Source organism: Lepisma saccharinum, chromosome 20 (genome assembly GCF_977018435.1).
Source record: "Lepisma saccharinum chromosome 20, izLepSacc3.1, whole genome shotgun sequence".
Classification (NCBI taxonomy): Eukaryota; Metazoa; Arthropoda; class Insecta; order Zygentoma; family Lepismatidae; genus Lepisma; species Lepisma saccharinum.
This window is the reverse complement of record NC_139248.1, coordinates 70,322,004-70,341,032: the sequence shown is the minus strand read 5'-3', so window position 1 is coordinate 70,341,032 and position 19,029 is coordinate 70,322,004. Positions and strand designations below refer to the sequence as shown.

The 19,029-nt window shown below is 39.5% G+C and overlaps 1 protein-coding gene across 9 annotated transcripts in view; it reads right to left on the bottom strand.

Moving 5' to 3' along the window:
- Nucleotides 1-19,029, bottom strand: part of bsk (mitogen-activated protein kinase dJNK) — a 383,933-nt gene that overhangs the window by 60,172 nt on the left and 304,732 nt on the right. For 5 of the 9 annotated variants that reach the window (XM_083141593.1, XM_083141601.1, XM_083141597.1 and 2 more), the window contains exon 3: nucleotides 18,298-18,386. The exons of the other annotated variants lie outside the window; for them this stretch is intronic. The gene's annotated coding sequence lies outside the window, so the exon portion shown is untranslated. The remainder of the gene's footprint in view (nucleotides 1-18,297; nucleotides 18,387-19,029) is intronic. 9 annotated transcript variants of the gene reach the window in all.

Genomic DNA, 19,029 nt, shown 5'->3' with positions numbered 1-19,029 from the left:
GCTGACATTTGAGTGCCTTCAAAAACAGCCACTCCTTACACACCATGTAAAACATGTTTTTAAATCCATATCGACTGGCGGTAGGAAACATTTTGACAGCACCAACTCGAAGGCATTTCCGCTACGAAGTTTTCGCAGCTCGAGACAATCACGGTGACAAGTTTCAGTCGAAAGGTTAAACTTGGAATATTTTCATTTTCAACATGAGAAAAGCTCTGCAATCACGCCTCTCTTGTTCAGAGCGTTCATCATTCCCTCGATAACGGAGAAAGTCGGAAGCCGATTACCTGGGAGATCAAGTTGGGGGGGATTGAAACGGAAAGGCTTGTTGCACAAAGACCGCCTTACTTTCGATTTCACCAATCGAAGTTCGATTTATCCTCCCACACAACTTTTACAGCCGGGGGAGTGGTAGTAATTTGACTTGCCGTTCCATGAATATCTATGTGTCAGTTCACAAGAAACGGCCATAATACAAAGCGGGTCGCTAGTTTAAAATATAAGTAGTTGTGACAATATAACGTATAGGTAAAATAGATATACGAGTATGCATGAAAAATCACGCTATTTTTTTAAAATGAATATTTGAAAGATTCCAGTTACAAAGTAAAAAGTTATACTGGAAGTAATTAACGCTGCTATAAAAAGTTGAGCAGAAACGTTTTTGATTGAGGTTACAAACTTCATCTTCAACATACACACATATCAATTTTTGTGTGTTCAAGTGTTGGTGGGTATTTCAATTTAGAACAACCCACACAGCTTTCAATTTTCAAAGTAAACTTTGCTTAAACTTGTGCCAATAAAAAAGCAATATTCCCAAATAATTTTGAATTTTATGAATTTTGTAAAAATGTTGAAGACGTAGCCTATTAAAATATGTAAAATTCCGAGGCCTGGGCCTCATTCCATCGTTCTGCACTCATTTTGAATAATTTACTTCCTCATAAAGTTATCCGACAGGCAAAGTGAATTAACTAGTCTCTCACAATGTAATATAATAGGTTTACAGTGGTTTGCATTTTCATTGGCCAATGTAGAGAGAAACATCTCTTGTATTTAGCTACTAAAAACTAAATTCCTTGAACGGCTGCGTCCTACGTCTGCCAAATTAATCTGAGGTACGTGCAATGGATACAATTAAGATCAAAGGATTTAATGAGTACTGTACCCGCTCTCAAAAATTTGGGGAAGGGTACAATGTGCTCCAGCACATCCCTCACCTCTCGTTCCTGCGCCACTGGCTGCAAATATTAGCTTCCTGCGTGAAAAATGCCTTCAGATACTCGGCAATGCATTTAACCAAGCAGCTACTTAGAGGCGAACGAGGTAAGTAAGCGGAAATTCATTTTCACCCATGAAGAACGACTCGCCATGGCGGAAGAGAATTGCTCACAAGACTCGCTCCTGCCCCTCCGCTTGGCTGTAGCAGTTCTCAACCTTTCCTCGCTCTTGTCTCGGACCGAAAGTTTTCGCAACCACCGCCAAGTTGCTCTTCTTACGCGGGAAATCCGCTTATAGGTACGATGAGTTCAGACCAAAGAAAATGAAAGTGCACTCAAACTAGACAGAGGCTGCAATTTTCTTATGCACATAACCAGGGGTTCGATACCCGGTGGAGGCACATAGTGGTTCGGATCCAACTTTAAACTGTAGGTCCAGTCCCAATTAGCCTATCTGTGCTTAAAAGTGGGACTTAACGAAACTCAAACTTCAAACACATAACAAGGGTTAGAAAAATACTGGGAGCCTGAAAATTTTCGCCTGGCGCCTGAATTTTCGAATTTAGTTAAATTTTATTTTATTTATTTTTCGAGTTCGCCTACGTAAATTTCAATTACTTTTTTTAAAAAAATAACGAGTACAGAATGTGTTTATTAATATTTGCGTGTTTTCTGTATCACATGCATCAATAAATCGGAATAATAAACATGCGGCGATATGGTCGAGTCGGGCATACATTAGAATCTATTGCATAGTTATTCATGTTGTTACCCGCTGCGATGCCAAGGGTCCCGGGTTCGAATCCCGCTCGGGCTTGGTTGTTTGTGAATGTCCATTCATCAATTTCATCATTTCATCACTCATCCCCATCTTCGCAAATTAGCCAAGAGGCACAAAACGCGAAGTAAAATAAACTAAATCAATCAATCATGTTGTTACCGGTAGAGCCTTCTTTAGGAAAATTATCAGAAAATAGACAGTGTTGTAGTAATTCCGACAATTTTGTAATACCCAGATTTCTCAACGTGACGCCACTTCTCGTATCTGTGTCTCATTTGACGTCGCCTATCTGCTACATTCTGCTAATCACGTCGATCGTGATTTGATGAAACTGACGAACGGACACAAATTCTCATAATTGAATATGAAACTTTGCAGGTCTCCATGTGGGAGACTTACGCACAACTTATAGAAGTATCATGAAAATTTAAGAGGTTCGAGAAGGAACCACATCTGAATCCATCCAGTTGGCATGGAATAACCAGACTTGTAAACACACGTGGAACGATGCTTTCTTTACGGATGTTTTGCTCGCTTCCCTATTTTACACCTGGCACACATGATCTGCATTGTTCATACATTCACTTTTTTAAATCACTGGTTTAAATCCCTTTAAATAAATAATTTATAGAATAATGTACATAAGAATTTTGTAGATACCAGAATCGCTTTTGGTTAGGTTAATCAAATCCAATCATTTAATGGTGAAGAGAAGAAAAGAAAGGAACAAAATATATTTACTGATGGGGTGAAGCTCATACGAAAGGAAATGTAATATGTAAACTGTAAACACACTTAAATTTATTTTGATATAAAATTCAATACATTTTATAGGAAAAATAGCTAACATTTTGTGTAGAAAATTATACAAAATACTAATCATGTTAAACCGTGAATAGTGTCATTATCATTAAACTGTAAGTAAACATGGCAGCTGATATTTTCCAAACTATCCTTAAAAAAATTGCCAAAACTCAGCTACAGAGACATTAAAGAATAATTTAAGTTACAATTATAGAGCACATCCAGAATGTTTCAATCAACAAACATTTCCATAGTAGGTCCATATATAATATCAGAAACAGAAAAATGTATATTTACATATATTTTTTTATTTGCTTTAAATCAAACTGTTCAAATATTTTACAGGGCCGTTCACTAGAAAAGTATTTCTATAAGAATCATAGATCTACACGTACGGTGCCAGAAAGCATAGAAGTAATTTTAATCATGTTTCTTTTAAAAAAATTAAAAAAAGGATTTTAAAAGATCATAAAAAAATATTTTTTAAATAAAAATCATGTTTTTATCCAACCTGGCTACAAGTGGCAGAAAAGTGACGTAAAATCACAAAAATACAACGTTATGCACCTAGCTTTATTTAAAATTCTGCAGAAAGTATTTCGTACAGAGGCGAATATTGCATTTGAAGTTATTTATAAGCAGATTGCAATTGTTCCACGTCTGTCAAGATGCAGAACTCCACACGCGTCTGTGTACTGTGCAGTTAAATGCCGAGTTGAAGAAACTTCTTATCTCTTTGCAAACCTTTTCCTTTGGCCGACTATTCCGCGGGGCTCGGGGGGAGATTTAGCTGACTGAAGAATCCGACAAATCAAGACAAATCGCCTCCCGTCCGTCCGTTCAACGACGCCACAACACAGCTTTACACAACGTCCGCCATTTTCACCCGATTAAGGAGTGCGTCTATTTCATCGTCGCCTCCTCTTTCTAAGTTGTAACCAGTTCAAATGTGTCAGTGGTGTGCATGCAGAAGAAAGAACGACAAAGTGGTGTAGTGGTTAGCGCTGTTTAATGGTTATATTCGCCTCTCAACTAGATGGAATTTTCTTAAAGAACACTTGCTTCACGAGGAAAGAAAAACATAGCACTCAAAAAATTAAAAATTTAATCATTCAGGGGGGGGGGAAAGCACGATTTCTTGTAATCTAGAGTTACCCGGTTAGATTGGGGTTGGGACACAACTTCGGATTTTGCTTTCAACTTATCTGTGTATATAGATAGTGTTGTCAAATTGTGCATAATGAACTACACAGTCATTTGATTCATTGATTTTGTCGCTTTTCTGCCAATTTTGGCTAAAAACGAAGATAAGGATGAAGGGTGATAATAAGGTACATGAGCCAAAGGTGGCCATAGTTCCCAAGGTGGCCCACTTCACGAAAATCATATTAGTATTTAATAAAGTTAACAAATGGCACTTCATCAATGTACCGAGTCCCTCTCTGGTACACTACGCAGAAAACGAACTGTCTCTGGCTGCCAGCAGCTATTTTATGTAAGTTATTATGTCAGGGATCGAGCAGGTTAGTTGTCGTTTTTTTTTTAAGGTAAGTAAGAAATGTTCGTGTGTGTGTACGTCCTTGAAATTAACGAAAGTTAATATTTTATACACATTTTGAAAGCTCGTTTAATTATCTTTTTGATCACATACTTACATTGTAAAAATGTCTTTTTTTTGTCAAAGGAACTATACCTATTTTTGTTGAAAAACGTAGTCCAGAGGCGAGTTCCTAAGGGGGGCCATGGCGGGCCATCTTGGGAACAGGTTACACACGCCTATGGAATTTACACTTTTATCCACATTAAAATACGTTTTATTATTAAATATTACCTAGTAATGCTAAATTTGCACAGACTTTTATCAATCACTATTAAAAAAATGTAAAGTGCTCCCCTGTGCTTAGCAACACGCCATGAAGGCGTATAGGGATGTGGGGGTAACGCCCCACACTTTCTTCATCAGGTCCTGAGTGTGGGGCGATGTGATCAGCATCACGCCCCTGACCGCCTTTACCCCCCAGGGTTTCCCCCAGGTGCCCATGTCATTCGACTCTGGGTGGGCGCCAGGGCCGCTTCCAACGTTAGAAAAGTTCCCAGATCACTAAATGTTATTAATATGTTGGGTTTATATGTTAAATATTTCAGTGATAGCATTATTTGCGGAAGTGTATCGTTACTGTATATAATAATGCAGGTCACCAATAAAAAGATTGAGACTAGCAATTTCTCTAACAAATTACAAAAAAATGAATAAAAAGGTTTCCTTGAGCAAAAGCAACATTTTCTACCGAACTAAAAGCAGTGGGCCACCTTGAGAACAGATGTAACGGTTTTGTAATTCTCTTTTTTTTTAAAAAAAAACAAAAAAAAGCTTACAAGCAATTTTACAAAATATTTATATGGTACACGTGGTTAATTAGCTATAAGAGTTATTTCTTAACATTTAATAAATTTATCTCTTATTGGAGATTTGTAAAATTGACCTAGAAGCTTAAATATGGCCACCTACCTTATGAAATTGTTTGGGTTATTTTGCTTCGCTTTCCTTACACCTTTCGCTTATCGCGAAGATGAGGATGAGTGACAAGATGAAATAGATGAAGGGACACAAAAAAAACTCCCATGCCCAGGCCGGGATCCGTAGCACGCTGTGCTAACCACTCCACCAAGGAGGTCGGCTGAAATTGACGAAGGGACAATCACAAACACACATGGACAGGACACGACGCAAGCTCCACAGAGGATTAAACTGGCTGTGAGTCGACGCCAGAGCCTCGGTAGTCTGCAACAATGCAATCCAGGGTGTACTTCGTGGAAGAGACGTTGACATTTCAGAACATTCCGAAAAGGTCACTCCTCACACCTCCACAGTGTCATTTAAAAAAGTAAATAAATATTTTGTTACTTGCCCTGGTGAATTCGTCAATTTGTTCATCACTTTCTCTTCGACGTAATATAAATAACTCAACTTGCACACACTCATCGGCCACTGAAAGATTTTCTTTCTCCGGTCTGCCACATTACGACCCTGATTTTTAAGCCATAGTTTTTGACGCAATTTCCTGCAGCACGTTTTTTGACGCACTGACAAAATTAACGATATATAAAAAACAGGAGATAAGAACAAGTTAAATGAAAAAAATATTCTGCTCTTGATTGATTATAAATGATTTAATTCTTCGCTTTTCTGCCAGTTTTGGTTAATCGCGAAGAGAAAGATGAATGGTGATATGATGATATACAGAAGGTTGTTTCACGTTGATGGTAACGATTTCGATCACCAGGGAGCAGGACGTAGGCACAGCACAGAGCAGCCAGAGCCAGTAGGACGAAAGCAAGACTAAGCTGCTCGTCAAGTCAACCTTGCAGCAGGTTTTCGCATATGTAGTTCCAAACGTGCGCGCAAGAACATAGTTCCACTGAGACGGGTTCTATTCCGACACAACTGCATACTTGCAAGAAAACAGTTATTTAATTTGTAATATACAGACAAAATAGTACATCCATTAGCAGGTATGGACTTAATTGGTTGCAATCACTGTGCAGACGAACTTAGAACCGTAGATTCGCCAACTGCAATGTGTAGTGCGTTGAAGAGACACTGAAACTTTAGAGCGAGTCGAGCGAGACTGAATGCGTTGCAGAACGCGTGGAATCGGCGATACCAGTGTTGCACATCCCACTCTTTTAACCCTATGTTTATTGTAGAGCGGCGAGAATGGCTGAATCTACTGTTCAGCGCGCGGTTTTACCCGAATGTTATTTTGGACTTCGTCCGAAGGGAAATTTTCTTCAAAGACAAGCAAGTTGTTTTGAATGCATAATCCTCCTTGCGGCAACAAGATCAAAGTAAAACAGGGCGTGAGGTGATTTGCCGTCAATGTGCGCACGAATTGTATCACGGGTGTTGAATGATTTGCTGTTTGAGTTTAGCAAGAGGAAACGATTGTTTGTTTTTTGACGACAAAAGAATCTCCGCGGTATTAAAAGATATCGCAGTGAGAAGAAACATGTTTATTATTTGGACGAGACGTCCTTCAACTCGGTGGGTGGGGGAAGGGGGAATAAAACATGGAAGGATACCAGCATGCAAAACCACGCCAGGGCTGAAGAAACCAACGATGAGGGGAAGGGGGAGGCTTATTGTTTCACCCACTGGCGGCAATGAAAGCTTTGTTGAAGGTGCATATTTACTGTTCCGCGCAAAGAAAGGGAAGGGTGATTATCCGCAAGAAATGGACAGACCAAGATTTGAATCCTGGTTTAGTGAAGTGATTCATAAATTGAAACCAGAGTAATAGCGACAGACAATGCACCTGATTGTATATATCACCAATAACAAATCATGCTTTTTTGGTGGTATAACTTGAATTGCGTGTGTCTTACAGGAACGGATGTATTGCGGACGAAGCAACCACGTTTTTCATAAATGTATTTCTTTCTAAACCAAAAAAAAAAAAAAAAAAATTGTCATTAAATTCAAGAGGGCCTATCGTTGTTTACTTTTATCTTTGTTCATTTTTATTTTTGCGTGCTCGAAATATACACACACGCTCTCATGTTTCGAAGATATTTCGCATTTATATTAAGTAATGACACATTTATTAAATAATCTATGCGCAGAAAGTACTTTTAAAATTTTATGTTTCAGGAGACAAAGAGAAGCAAAAATACATTCCACTTGACATGCATGCGGGTTTTGATGTGTTGTGCGGTTGGCAATACTGTGGATTTTCTCAGTGTCTGCGATGTAAGCAGCTCGGCGGTTGAGGAAAGACTGGCACGGAAGATTCTGAGCTCAGTTCTCGCGCGGATTGATACATAAAACCTGCTGCAAGGTTGACTTGACGAGCAGCTTAGTAGAGTAGAAGGCTGGGGCCATACCTGATCACGTGGTCCTTGACGTCAGGCGTGACGTCACGCGCGGACAGATCGCTCTGCGCTCCGGTTTCGCAGCCGAATCAAAGCAGTAATTATGAACAAAAAAGAGCCGTAATTATGCCCAGAAGCTAATTGGGAGTGAATACACACACTTACTTAGGATCCGACATAACGTATGTCGTTACAGTTGGATTACACAGCCATTTACGCACACATTTTATCGGTAGTTTATAAGTCGTCACATTCCTCTATGAAACATTAGTTTCATGTAAAATTGCGGTTAATATAGTAATGCATTTTGTTAGGGCAGAAAGAAAAATATATATGTTGAATGCGTAAAATAATTTTGTTAAATAAAGAAAGGCAGAAAGCCAAAATTATGGATAAGTTGAATATGTAAAAGAAAACAATCTCATCTATATTGCTCTCTTTTAGGAGTGAGAGAGGAGCTCTTTTCATTTAACTTCTTCAAATTTGGTAACTTTGCTTCGACTATTGGTATTTATTTCTTAATTAATTTTCCTTATTCAGATTACAATTCTGAGTCTTATGAATCTTTGAACTACACAGGGAGGAATGTAAGGAAGTTCCGTGTATATTATGTAACACACACTTTAAAAAACTTTTCACTGAACGAAAACTTGAGACATAGAACTGAAGAAAGTCGAGGGTCACTTTATATACTTATACGTATATATAATCAGTGGAATGTCGAACAGGGGTGCCCACAGGCGGGTATGTGAAAGCTGGTTGAGTCCACTTAACTTTGGGGGGGGGGGGGGATTGTGATGAAAATTTGACTGAATAAATAATAGAACAATGGAGGACGGAAGTTGAACTACGTTGTCATTTATTTATTTTATTTATTTATTTGGTGTTTTAAGTCCACTTTATGCACAGTAAGGCTAATCGGGACTGGACCTACAGTTTAAAGTGGGATCCGAACCACTTGTGCCTCCACCGGGTATCGAACCCGGGACCCCTCGATTACGTTGTCATTTAAGCATCACTCGTATATAAATAGCAAGTTGTGTATTTTGAAGTGTATGGTAGCCTGATGTTGTGTAATGAGACAACTGGTATTGCAATCCACTAACAAGTCTCGTTAGATGCGATGTGTTCAGTTATATATTGTCGCCCGCTGTTTTTATTTTTTCATCGGAGATCACGACACGTCGCAACACCTCACTGAAGGCATTGTGAACTGCAACACCTCACAACCCACCAGGGTGCGAAATCATTGAAAACTGGTGAGGGGGAGAAAGTTCGTAACCTACAACCCCCCTCCCCACAAACATTTGTATGAATTATAGGATGTACATATTTGTAATGTTATTAAAAGTAAAAATAAATTATTCAATTAAAATAATTATTGTGATTATTAATTAGAAATTAATTTGTTACTTTCATACATATCAGATAGTTTTCAATATTATTCTTAGTAAAGTATATTTGAAATTTAAAGTAATTGCTTATCTTTTCATTGTTATAATAAATACTCCTTCCCCCGGGAAATTTTTGGTGGTTTTTTTTGTGGCCAAGATTGTTGGTGGGGGGGGAAATCCCCCTCGTCCCCTCCAAGATTTCGCACCCTGAACCCAACAATCGAGAAATACAAGAAAAAAGGAGCGAAAAGAACAAAACAGATCAGCCTTTCCACGTTTCTTTCCGTATGGGGTAAAGACTCAGCTGGGTTTTGTCCGTCCAATGACGTCACACCCGCGGCAGTCGCGAAAAGAGGCGTGTCTGACCCCAGCCTTTCCTTCTAGTAGTCTTGGGACGAAAGTACTGTGTGTTGACTTGCAAAGAAGATGGTTGGTGTGTGAGTGAGTGTTTATATGGCATCAAAAATTCCAGTCTTTTGGGAGGGGTACATCTGTGCCCTTTCCGACGTTGGTTATAGTTATAGCCAGATAATTAAACAGTGCCACATGGAAGCATTCCATGTGTCAAAGAAGGGCATCAATGCAGTGTTGAATCGCCATAAAGCTTGCACCGTACCTGTTGCTGGAACCAGTCAAAGTGGGCCTCGGACATATCGGAAGCCCAAGCGTTCCTCCGATGTTGTGCGGAAAGTGAGATCCTTGGTGCGATGTGAAAACCCTGCAACGCAAAGAGTGATTGCACAGGCAGTGCAATGTTTCCCTGCAACTGTAAATCGCATCATAGCCCAAGATTTACAACTTGTGCGGAAGCACAAGGCTCAAGTTCATAAGTCGCGTGCCTCACATGTCCAGGAGAGGAAGACCAACAGTCGGAAGCTCTACGAACGCCATCTGGCAGGGGACCGCTGGAAGTATGTGGTGTCCCTGGATGAAGCATGTATGTATCTGTCGGGTTGTGGTACACAAAGGGCCATCTACTATAGTCCACGTGATGCAAGAGGTCGATCTGAGTGGGTACGTGAATGTGCTGAAAGTTTTCCACGCGGGTTAATGGTTGTTGGTGGTTACTGCCATAACGGCAAACTTCCACTGCGCAGAGTGGAAAAAAAGGCTAAAATAAATGCAGCCTATTACCAGACGAATATTTTGGAGCCACTTTACAGACATGATATTCCTTCTCTCTATGGCAGCGACAGATCTCGTGTTGTCATCCACCAGGACAAGGCTTCCAGTCATACGACAGAATCCACGCAGGTATACATGGATCGGATGGCACGTGAAACGGGCATTCATGCAATCCCCTTTTCAGACATCCCTGTGAAATCACCCGATGCCTCTTCCATGGATTTTTGTGGGTTTCCGTTGTTGAAACGAGCCTTGGGAAGCAGACGGCCCCGCACAATTGAGGGTCTTTGGAAAGCTTGTCAGGAGGAATATGATCGTTTGGACCAATGTGTTCTTCAACGCAGTCTCCTCCAATGGAAACTCCGCTGCAGGGCCATTGCTGCAAGACAGGGGTATCACGTGGAGCACCACCGCTCGTGGCGTCACAGTTTTTTTGAAGGTGAAGTGGGTTCTAACTTTGTTACCATGGACGTGAAACGACCTTCTGTAGACGAAGGGACAATCACAAATACATAGCTACAACTTAAGACAAGCGCTACAGGTCCAGGCGCCAGAGTGTCGTTAGTCTGCAAAATACAGTCCAGGCTACTAAATAGAAGAGAGATTGGCATTTGGGTGTCTCTATAAAGGTTCACCCTTACACCCCCAAAAATATTCTGCAACAAAACACTTTAAATTTAGGGGCGTAAATAAAAGACATTTCTCTATGTAGCTTGATACACAATACGATTTTCCCCTTGAGTGATAAAAAATGCATCGCATGAAAAATTGTAATCAAACACGAACAAAGAAAGCACACTCACGCTCAATCGGTTGATGCACAAAGTGCACAAAATATATTTGATTCCTTTCCATATACGTACGGTAGAATCTAGATAACGTCATAATGGACACGTCACTTGTCTGGTCCTCTGCCAAGTTACACAGCACAGTTTGACATACAAAACTTCGGGATATTCAGTAGCTATAATAACTTTCAAGGCATACATAATAATTTCAAATGTTTACGGCTTCTAACAGCACACGTGAAGTTATATCAAGTACTTAAAGAAAACATTACAGTTTCTGAGTAATACAGGGTGTTCAAAAAATAATGAACCCATTTGTCTTGATTACGAAATCACCTTGTGTGTCACAACAGAAATTGTTACATGTATTCGAAGTCTACATATTAGAGATAATTTTTGGAAAAGTAACACTCGGCATATGGCCACCATTCATATCCCGACAGTGACGAATTCGACAAAGCACACTTTCAATAACCTTCTCCCGAGATGCATGTGAGAGAATGTTGGGCTTGAGAGTTCTTGGTTTATTATCAGGAGCTGTGAGACCTGACCAAAATTAGAAAATAATCGTGTTTCCAATCTGTAACGGTGCCAGAAAAAAATATAGGGAGAGCTTGAGGGGGATTTTCAGAGAGGGGCAGTCCCGTGTTCCTCAATACTAATACAAAAATTTATATTTGGACCAAAAAGAGCATTTATTTAGTTTTTCTTCTTTGCTGGAGCGGTGATAAGATGATCGGTCCTGCACTGTCGACCCAAGGGGCGTCAGCCTACGTCGCCGCCACATGGTTCAGAGAAAGTTCAATTGATCGATTGAATTGTTGTTTTAAGTTCACTTTATGAATGGAAATGCTAATCGGGACTGGACCTACAGTTTAAAGTGGGATCCGAACCACTCTGTGTGTCCACCATGTCTCGAACCCGGGATCCCTTGATTACAAGGCGAGGACGCTTTCACGCACCCATATTTTTTTATTAATTCATTCACTCATGGTGTACTAATGCGGTACTATTCATTATACGAAACTCCGTCAAAGATAGATCATAATATACAGATGGGTACAGTCGAAGTTCAGAATTCTACCACAAGAGTGTCAAATAATTCTGTTAATACAAATTTTAGCTTATTGTTCCTTACAAAAACGAAAGTTAATTTTCTTTATAAATTTTGGGCTGCTAAATCCTAAAATGGCATTCAAAAGTCTGCATTGCCTCTAGTTTACAACATAAACTGACATTTCTGTTGTACATGTATGATTTACCCTCGATGCCTCTTTGGTTGCCGCTTGTACGAAACCTCTAGCGACTGTGTCTGCTTTGTCCAGCAGATCCATGCTATGTATTATAGGAAGAGTCTACGTGCCTCTGTATCACTGTTCGATAGCAAAAATGTCCTTGTGGAACCACTACACATGTTCATGTCTCAGGGCACCAAAGTCGTCAGGGAAGAACTTGAGATGCAGCTTCAGTGACACTTGCAACAGAGTCGCTAAACATCAACGGTTTGACTGTACAACATGAAAACAAGAGCTAACCATCAAAAGTTAACGTCATTTTCGAATTCAGCACCTCAAAATCTGTAAAGAATGGCTGTTTTCACTTCTTTAAAAAAAAATCATTGTGTATCAATGTAATCAGCAGCATGTATTAAAGAGGGCATAATGGAAGCTAATTGATTGATTTGGTTTATTTTACTTGGCGTTTCTGTCATTTTCGCTAATCGCGAAGATGAGGATGAATGATAATAAGATGAAATTGATGAAAGGTTGATCGATTGATTTTTTTACTTCACTTTCTTGACACCCTTGGCTAATCGCGAAGATCAAGGTGAGTGATGATGTGATGACTCTGATGAAGGAGCACTCACAAAGAACACCCATGCCGAGATTCGAACCCGGGAGCCCTGTGTTAACCACTCCACCACGGAGGTCGGCATGAAGAAAACTAAGAGAGATAAGCAGGAGATGCCACAGCGATAGCATTGCAAAATGAAAACGAATCTAGATTTTCCCATTAATCGAAGAACCAATATTTTTGTATCTTCTTTCAACTGCGCGAATTTCATGTTTCGACGCACCTACCCAACCGCCTTCTCCCTGAAACGCAAATAGTAAATTAGACTAGAAGTTAATTGCTGTCTTCATTTAACATCGCAGCTCCAGAGATATTAGCTGGGTAATTACTCATTAAGCCAGAGAGGCCTCAACGCCAGCCTCTCTCTGCCGTAGGTGGAAGGCGCTGAACTTGGTCATCAGCGAGTATGGTCGATTAGATCCGGACGCCCTTCAAGACGAGACCGAGACTTTGTGTCCGACATTCTCGGTCTCGTCCGAGACTTTGGGTCGACAAATTTTACCTACACCAAGTCTACTTTACAATGTTACTTCAACCATACCAAGCGCAAATCTACCTTTTGTCTTTTTAAGGTAGTTCTCCGTGCACATTGCACCGTACTTGAAAGGGGGAGAGAGAGGAGTAGGGCCGCACACATTCTCGTTCTCGGCCATTTCCTTTGGAGGTAGAGTGATTAGCACCACGCTTTGGTCTCCAGGGTTGCCCAGCACAAAGCCTGTCACTTGGCCTGATATGTAATACATTCCACAATTTTTCGAAACACCTGGTGATGAATGCCTGTGCATACAGACGTGCACTTGTCGTGTAGGCATTGGCTTCTGATGCAGCAAAAAAGGGGAGCATATCCGTAAATGATTGCAGATGTAAACCCCATTTCCCAATATGTTCGGCGTTAATGGAATTCCGCAGAATATCTAGCATCCTAGTATATTGCAACCACAGAACAGCAGTATCCTGTTATCTTTCAGATAAAGATTTTTCCAGATTTTCAGCGCCTCGGAGCTTAAACTTACATTAGCATCTATTTCTGAATTGAGAAGACCAACGATTACTGAATGTCTCACATCTTCATTTGCAATACACTTTTCTTCCTCAAGTAGCGTGGAGAGTGCTGCATCAACTATGGAATGCTCCTACTAGTTCTGGATACGGCATTTCCGGTTTTATTTCATTTAATTTAGTTTATTTTACGTCGCTTTTCTGCCAATTTGGCTAATCGCGATGAAGAGGATGAATGGTGATAAGTTGGATGAAGTGGCAATCACAAGCATATAGGGACGACACAACACGAACCCCACAGAGGATTCTACTGGCTGTTTGGAGTATAGGATGCACTACTTGAACAAAGGCAACAACGAGCTCTGGTTGGCAGACAACGAAGCACGTACCGTCTCTTAGTGGGTGGAAGGACTCACGTGACCGCTGCTAAGGTCTTGCTTCCTGCAGACGACAGAGTGGCGGGAGCGATACCACGATAAACATTCCGAGGCAGAGTCACCGCCCGTTTTCAAATACTTAAGCACTACCCCGACTTCTCAAATGCAAACTAGATGATATTTCGACGACGCAAAAATTGAATTATACTTGGAATGCCGCAGACTGAGACCAATTAATTAATACTCCGAGGACCGAAGGACGGGTTCCATTACACGGGAAAGAAGCTGCTGCGAAAAGCAGAGCCTCTGGGGAGGAAGACGCTATAATTGGGACGGGAGATACGGCTACTTGCATTACTGGGTTAATCACACTGCAGCTTCCGTCACATGCGGGGCTCCCTGCAGTAATTACTGCTTCGAGATGCGCTGCCGACCTTTGCCCACGAGGCTTCAAAGTGGAAACTCTCATTGCCACTCTGCGATGGAAACCAAACGACGTTATTATCTCGCGGAAAGACTGCAACCCGTCGTCACGGTAACGTCTAAAGGTTAACGCCCACTGAGACACGGGGAAACGCGGCAACATAAAGTAACAGACGAGTTTCCGGCGTCTCACTGGGAGATGACCTGAAAGATACCCTGCAGACTTCTGGCACGGAAATTCCGCGCGTAGTGGGCGTTGTCACATCATTAGAATTCAATAGAAGCAGATTCAGAAGTTCTGTTGCCCCGTTTCTCTGCGTCTCAGTGGGTGATATTCTTAAGAGAGCTTTCGCACCGAAGTGACAAGCGACGCGAGCACCTACAACCTGTACAAAAATCATTCACTGCGCATACGCGCACAGCGGACAGAAGTGGAACTATGCACAATTAGCTGTGACGTCACAGCAGACCACTGAGCACGTTCAAGTCCAAACAAGGTTGTCACGTGTTTTTGTCGTATACTAGAGCATTGGAATTTCCATCGTATTGTACATCAATGTAAAGATGATATTTCGGAGAATGCGTCGATACATACCTTAAGCGGCCCTATACTAAAGTGAAAATACGCGACGCAAATCCGCTGCTTATTTAATCAAGTACGTTACGCCAGATTGTAGACACACACACTGCGACATACATTTTCATCTGTACACCAGTGTTGCCACAATATGAGGGCAAAATTTCCCTTTTTGGACAAATTTTTCCCTTCACCTAAGCAAATCATACAATAATAATAATGATAAGTATTAGTAGTGGAAGTAGCAATAGCTGAAATTATTATTATTAGTGGTGCTGGAAGCAGTAGTAGTATTTCCGTTGGTCCATGTCCGTGTGAATAAAAAATGTTAAATTTTTCACATACATGTCACTTTCATCGCTTCCTGACCTGATGTCCCATTATTCGAAGGTGCAGAAAAGCGATGTACTTAACAGAAATATAAATAGATACAGGTTATATTCAAGGGAGCAGAAAAAAGAACAGAAAAAATGAAAATGTGAATATGAAACTGGAACTTAACATCAACTGTAATAATGTTGTCAAATGTCTTAAAATTTCCCTGAAATTGTGGTATTTTTCATCGAAATTCCCTTTTCCCTTTTGACTAAAATTTCGGTCTGAATATCCCTGCAAAAGGGAAATTTCCCTTCATGTGGCAACACTGCTGTACACCCTTCCCACGGAGTCCAGTTCTTCCACGCACAAGCTCAGGTAGCACAGATTAGAAATAGGTAGTCCCGTACTACCTGCTGTCTACAAAGGGGGTCCCCAGGGACCGACCTTTCAGCTGCGGTGCCTCACGGATTATCGTTGGGTCTTGGCCGAGGGAAGGGCAGGGCAATTATCTCCGCTGATTCCTTCCAGTCCCAATCAGCCCTTTCGTTCCCCGCCGTCTTTACGCACGCGTATACGCAGAAAAGTTAAGGTCTCCTAAACTTTTGGGCCGTATGAAAATTAGGGGAGTGCGTACGAAAATTACGGTGCGTACCATCCGCAGGTCCCCAAATACTGTTGGATTTCTACGTTGCGTGCAAAATTTAATGACCTCGACGTGCTTTTACGTTAATGCATGCCCACCTTTACACAGCATACAACTACATCCAGTGGTATGGCTTTATCACAGAGTGGATAAAAATCATGATTTTTTTTATATAATAATAATAAAAAAAAGAGATCATTTTTCATGATTTTTTAAAATTTAAATCAGATTTTTAAATTTAAATCGATTCTTTAACTTTATTTTAAACTCTTAAAATTGCTTGTATATTTTTTGGCACCGTGCATATACTATACATACAGATGTATCCATATTATAGATACCTCTTTTTTATAGAAAGGCTTTATCTGGTATAAGGGCCTGTAAAATATTTCAACAGTTTGATTGAAGGAAATGAAAAAGTATATGCAAATATACATTTTTCTGTTACTGATGCTGTGTATATGAACCTACTATGGAAATGTTTGTTGATATGTTAATGAAACTATAATTATTTCAGTAACTTTTCTTCCAGTGAAAATAAAACATTTTGGATGAACTATATAACTGAGCCATTCCATGTGAAAATGGACAAACGAGGTTAATTTACTTTTATTCAAAGCATCACTTACGAAATGCAATTAAAGGGAAAACTATGGAGAATTTGTAATTATTAATATGTACAAACATTAGTTTCATGGTTTTTAAATAACACAGTGTTTCAAACCTATTACTTTCTATAGTTAAAGTGGGATTTTATTTGTGGTGTTTCCACTTAATTCAGTTTCATTATGATACAATATTATACCATAATAAAACTAAATTAATTCTAAATTCGTTTTAATTGTCTTGTTTATTGTTTCTATATCTTAGGCTCTGAAGTATCCTCCTTTATTTCTGAAACCTTAGTTTGAAGAATCTATTTATGATCATTTTGATAGCCTTTGCATTGTTCCATAAGCCTTAATGTGCATGATGTCACACCCGTCACAGGTAAAAAATTGTAAAAAATTATTATAAAAAAGTTTGTAGTAATATTTTTAGAAACTAAAAGCATATAAATGTCGAGTCAAGTTTGCTTTGTGAAAATAAAATTAAATTGTTTCAGTAAACTCATATATTTCACAGATTTTTCTGAAAGACTGAGAAAGGTAGGACCTCTCAGTCTCGGAAGTGTCAAACCCATCAAAATTACAAAAAAAAATATTTTCTGTAGGTAAAAGTTGAGATGGGGGAGGAATATTCTGAAAATTAATAACTTTCAGGATGGAAATGAAATTACATGAATTGGTAGTTACATATTTGAAGGTGCTAAGAAAATAATTTTAAAATGAATGTAAATTTGCGTGAATGTCACCCGCCACAATGGAACCAATTGCAACTTAAAATATTTTTTAGAGTCTTTGTAGCTGAATTTTGGCAATTTTGTAAATGCAAGTTTGCAAAATATCAGCTGCCATGTTTATTTACATTTTAATGATAATGGCACTACTTACTGTTTAACATGATCAGTATTTTGTATATTTTTCTACACATTTTTTTAGCTATTTTTGCCTATAAAAATTATTGGATTTTAAATCATGAGAAATTTAAGTCTGTTTAAGTTTACATATTAAATTTTCTTTCCTATGAGCTTCACCCCATCAGTACATATATTTTGTCTCCTTTATTTCCTTTCTTAGAGCCCAATAAACACCACTGAATGATAACGAAATTAATGTACTTTCACCAAAAGTGACTCTGATATCTACAAATTCCTTATGTACAGTATTCTATCTTTCTTTCTTTGAAGTGATTTAAATGAGTGATTTAAAAAAATAATCATCCGAATCAAACCTTGATTTAATTCCATTTTCTACACACAAGAGTCCTGCTCAGCTACCATTGGAACAACCAACAGGATATCTCAGAAATCACGGCCATTTGTTTCCACTGACTTCGTTCTTACAGAAGACAAAGGATAGGCATTGATTCAAGCACACGCTTCGAGATACTGATCTTGAATAACGACACCGGTTTTGACAGTGACTGTACGTAACGTAGCATCTGGAATACTTAGAAAATAGCTTTGGTTTTACATTCATAAAAATTGATACCACTGTGTTAAATTATAAATTTTCACCTTGTGATCTAGGTCTCGGCGTCGATTTCTGGTTGGGGCAATCAATCAATCAATGAGTGGGTAAAACGAACACGTTGTTGTCATCACAGCTGCAAGTAAAAAGCGAAAGTACAGGTGTAGTAAACTTCACAACTGATATAGCTAATCCCCCAAAATTTCAATTCGAGCGTGGAACCGAACCCTGTTCTTATTTTATCAAGTAAATGCAACTGATTTACAGACCAAAACACATACATTTTCGTGAACATAATTTTTCGGGTAAAAGAGAAAAAATGCCCCAAAAAGCCCAGCTGACATTGTTTCTATGGTGCGATATTCATATGCAAATCTGAAAAAAAATCATTGCGCATAAAATAGTTCGTGCATTCGTCCGTGCTATCTACACACGAAAATGGATGGATCTAATAAATCTAGAGATATAACCTGCTTACTGCACAAAAGTTATTTCCTAAGGTCGGTCCGTATCCTTGAGAATTCCCAACTCACTGTCCTTAACACCCGCACTTTACACACATGAAAAGTTTCTAACAGTATGGCCTACTGACAGGTAGGAAGACCCAACTAAACTGGTTGCCAGCCTAGCTTGGTATTTGCGTACGGGCAGAATTACCAACGGACAACTTTGGAATTGTTGACGTGAAAAATGTATTGCATACAACGGACATACTTTGTAAGTTTAGTGAAATGCGACCCGAAAAGCTATGGTAAGATTGCAATGCAACTTTGAAAGAT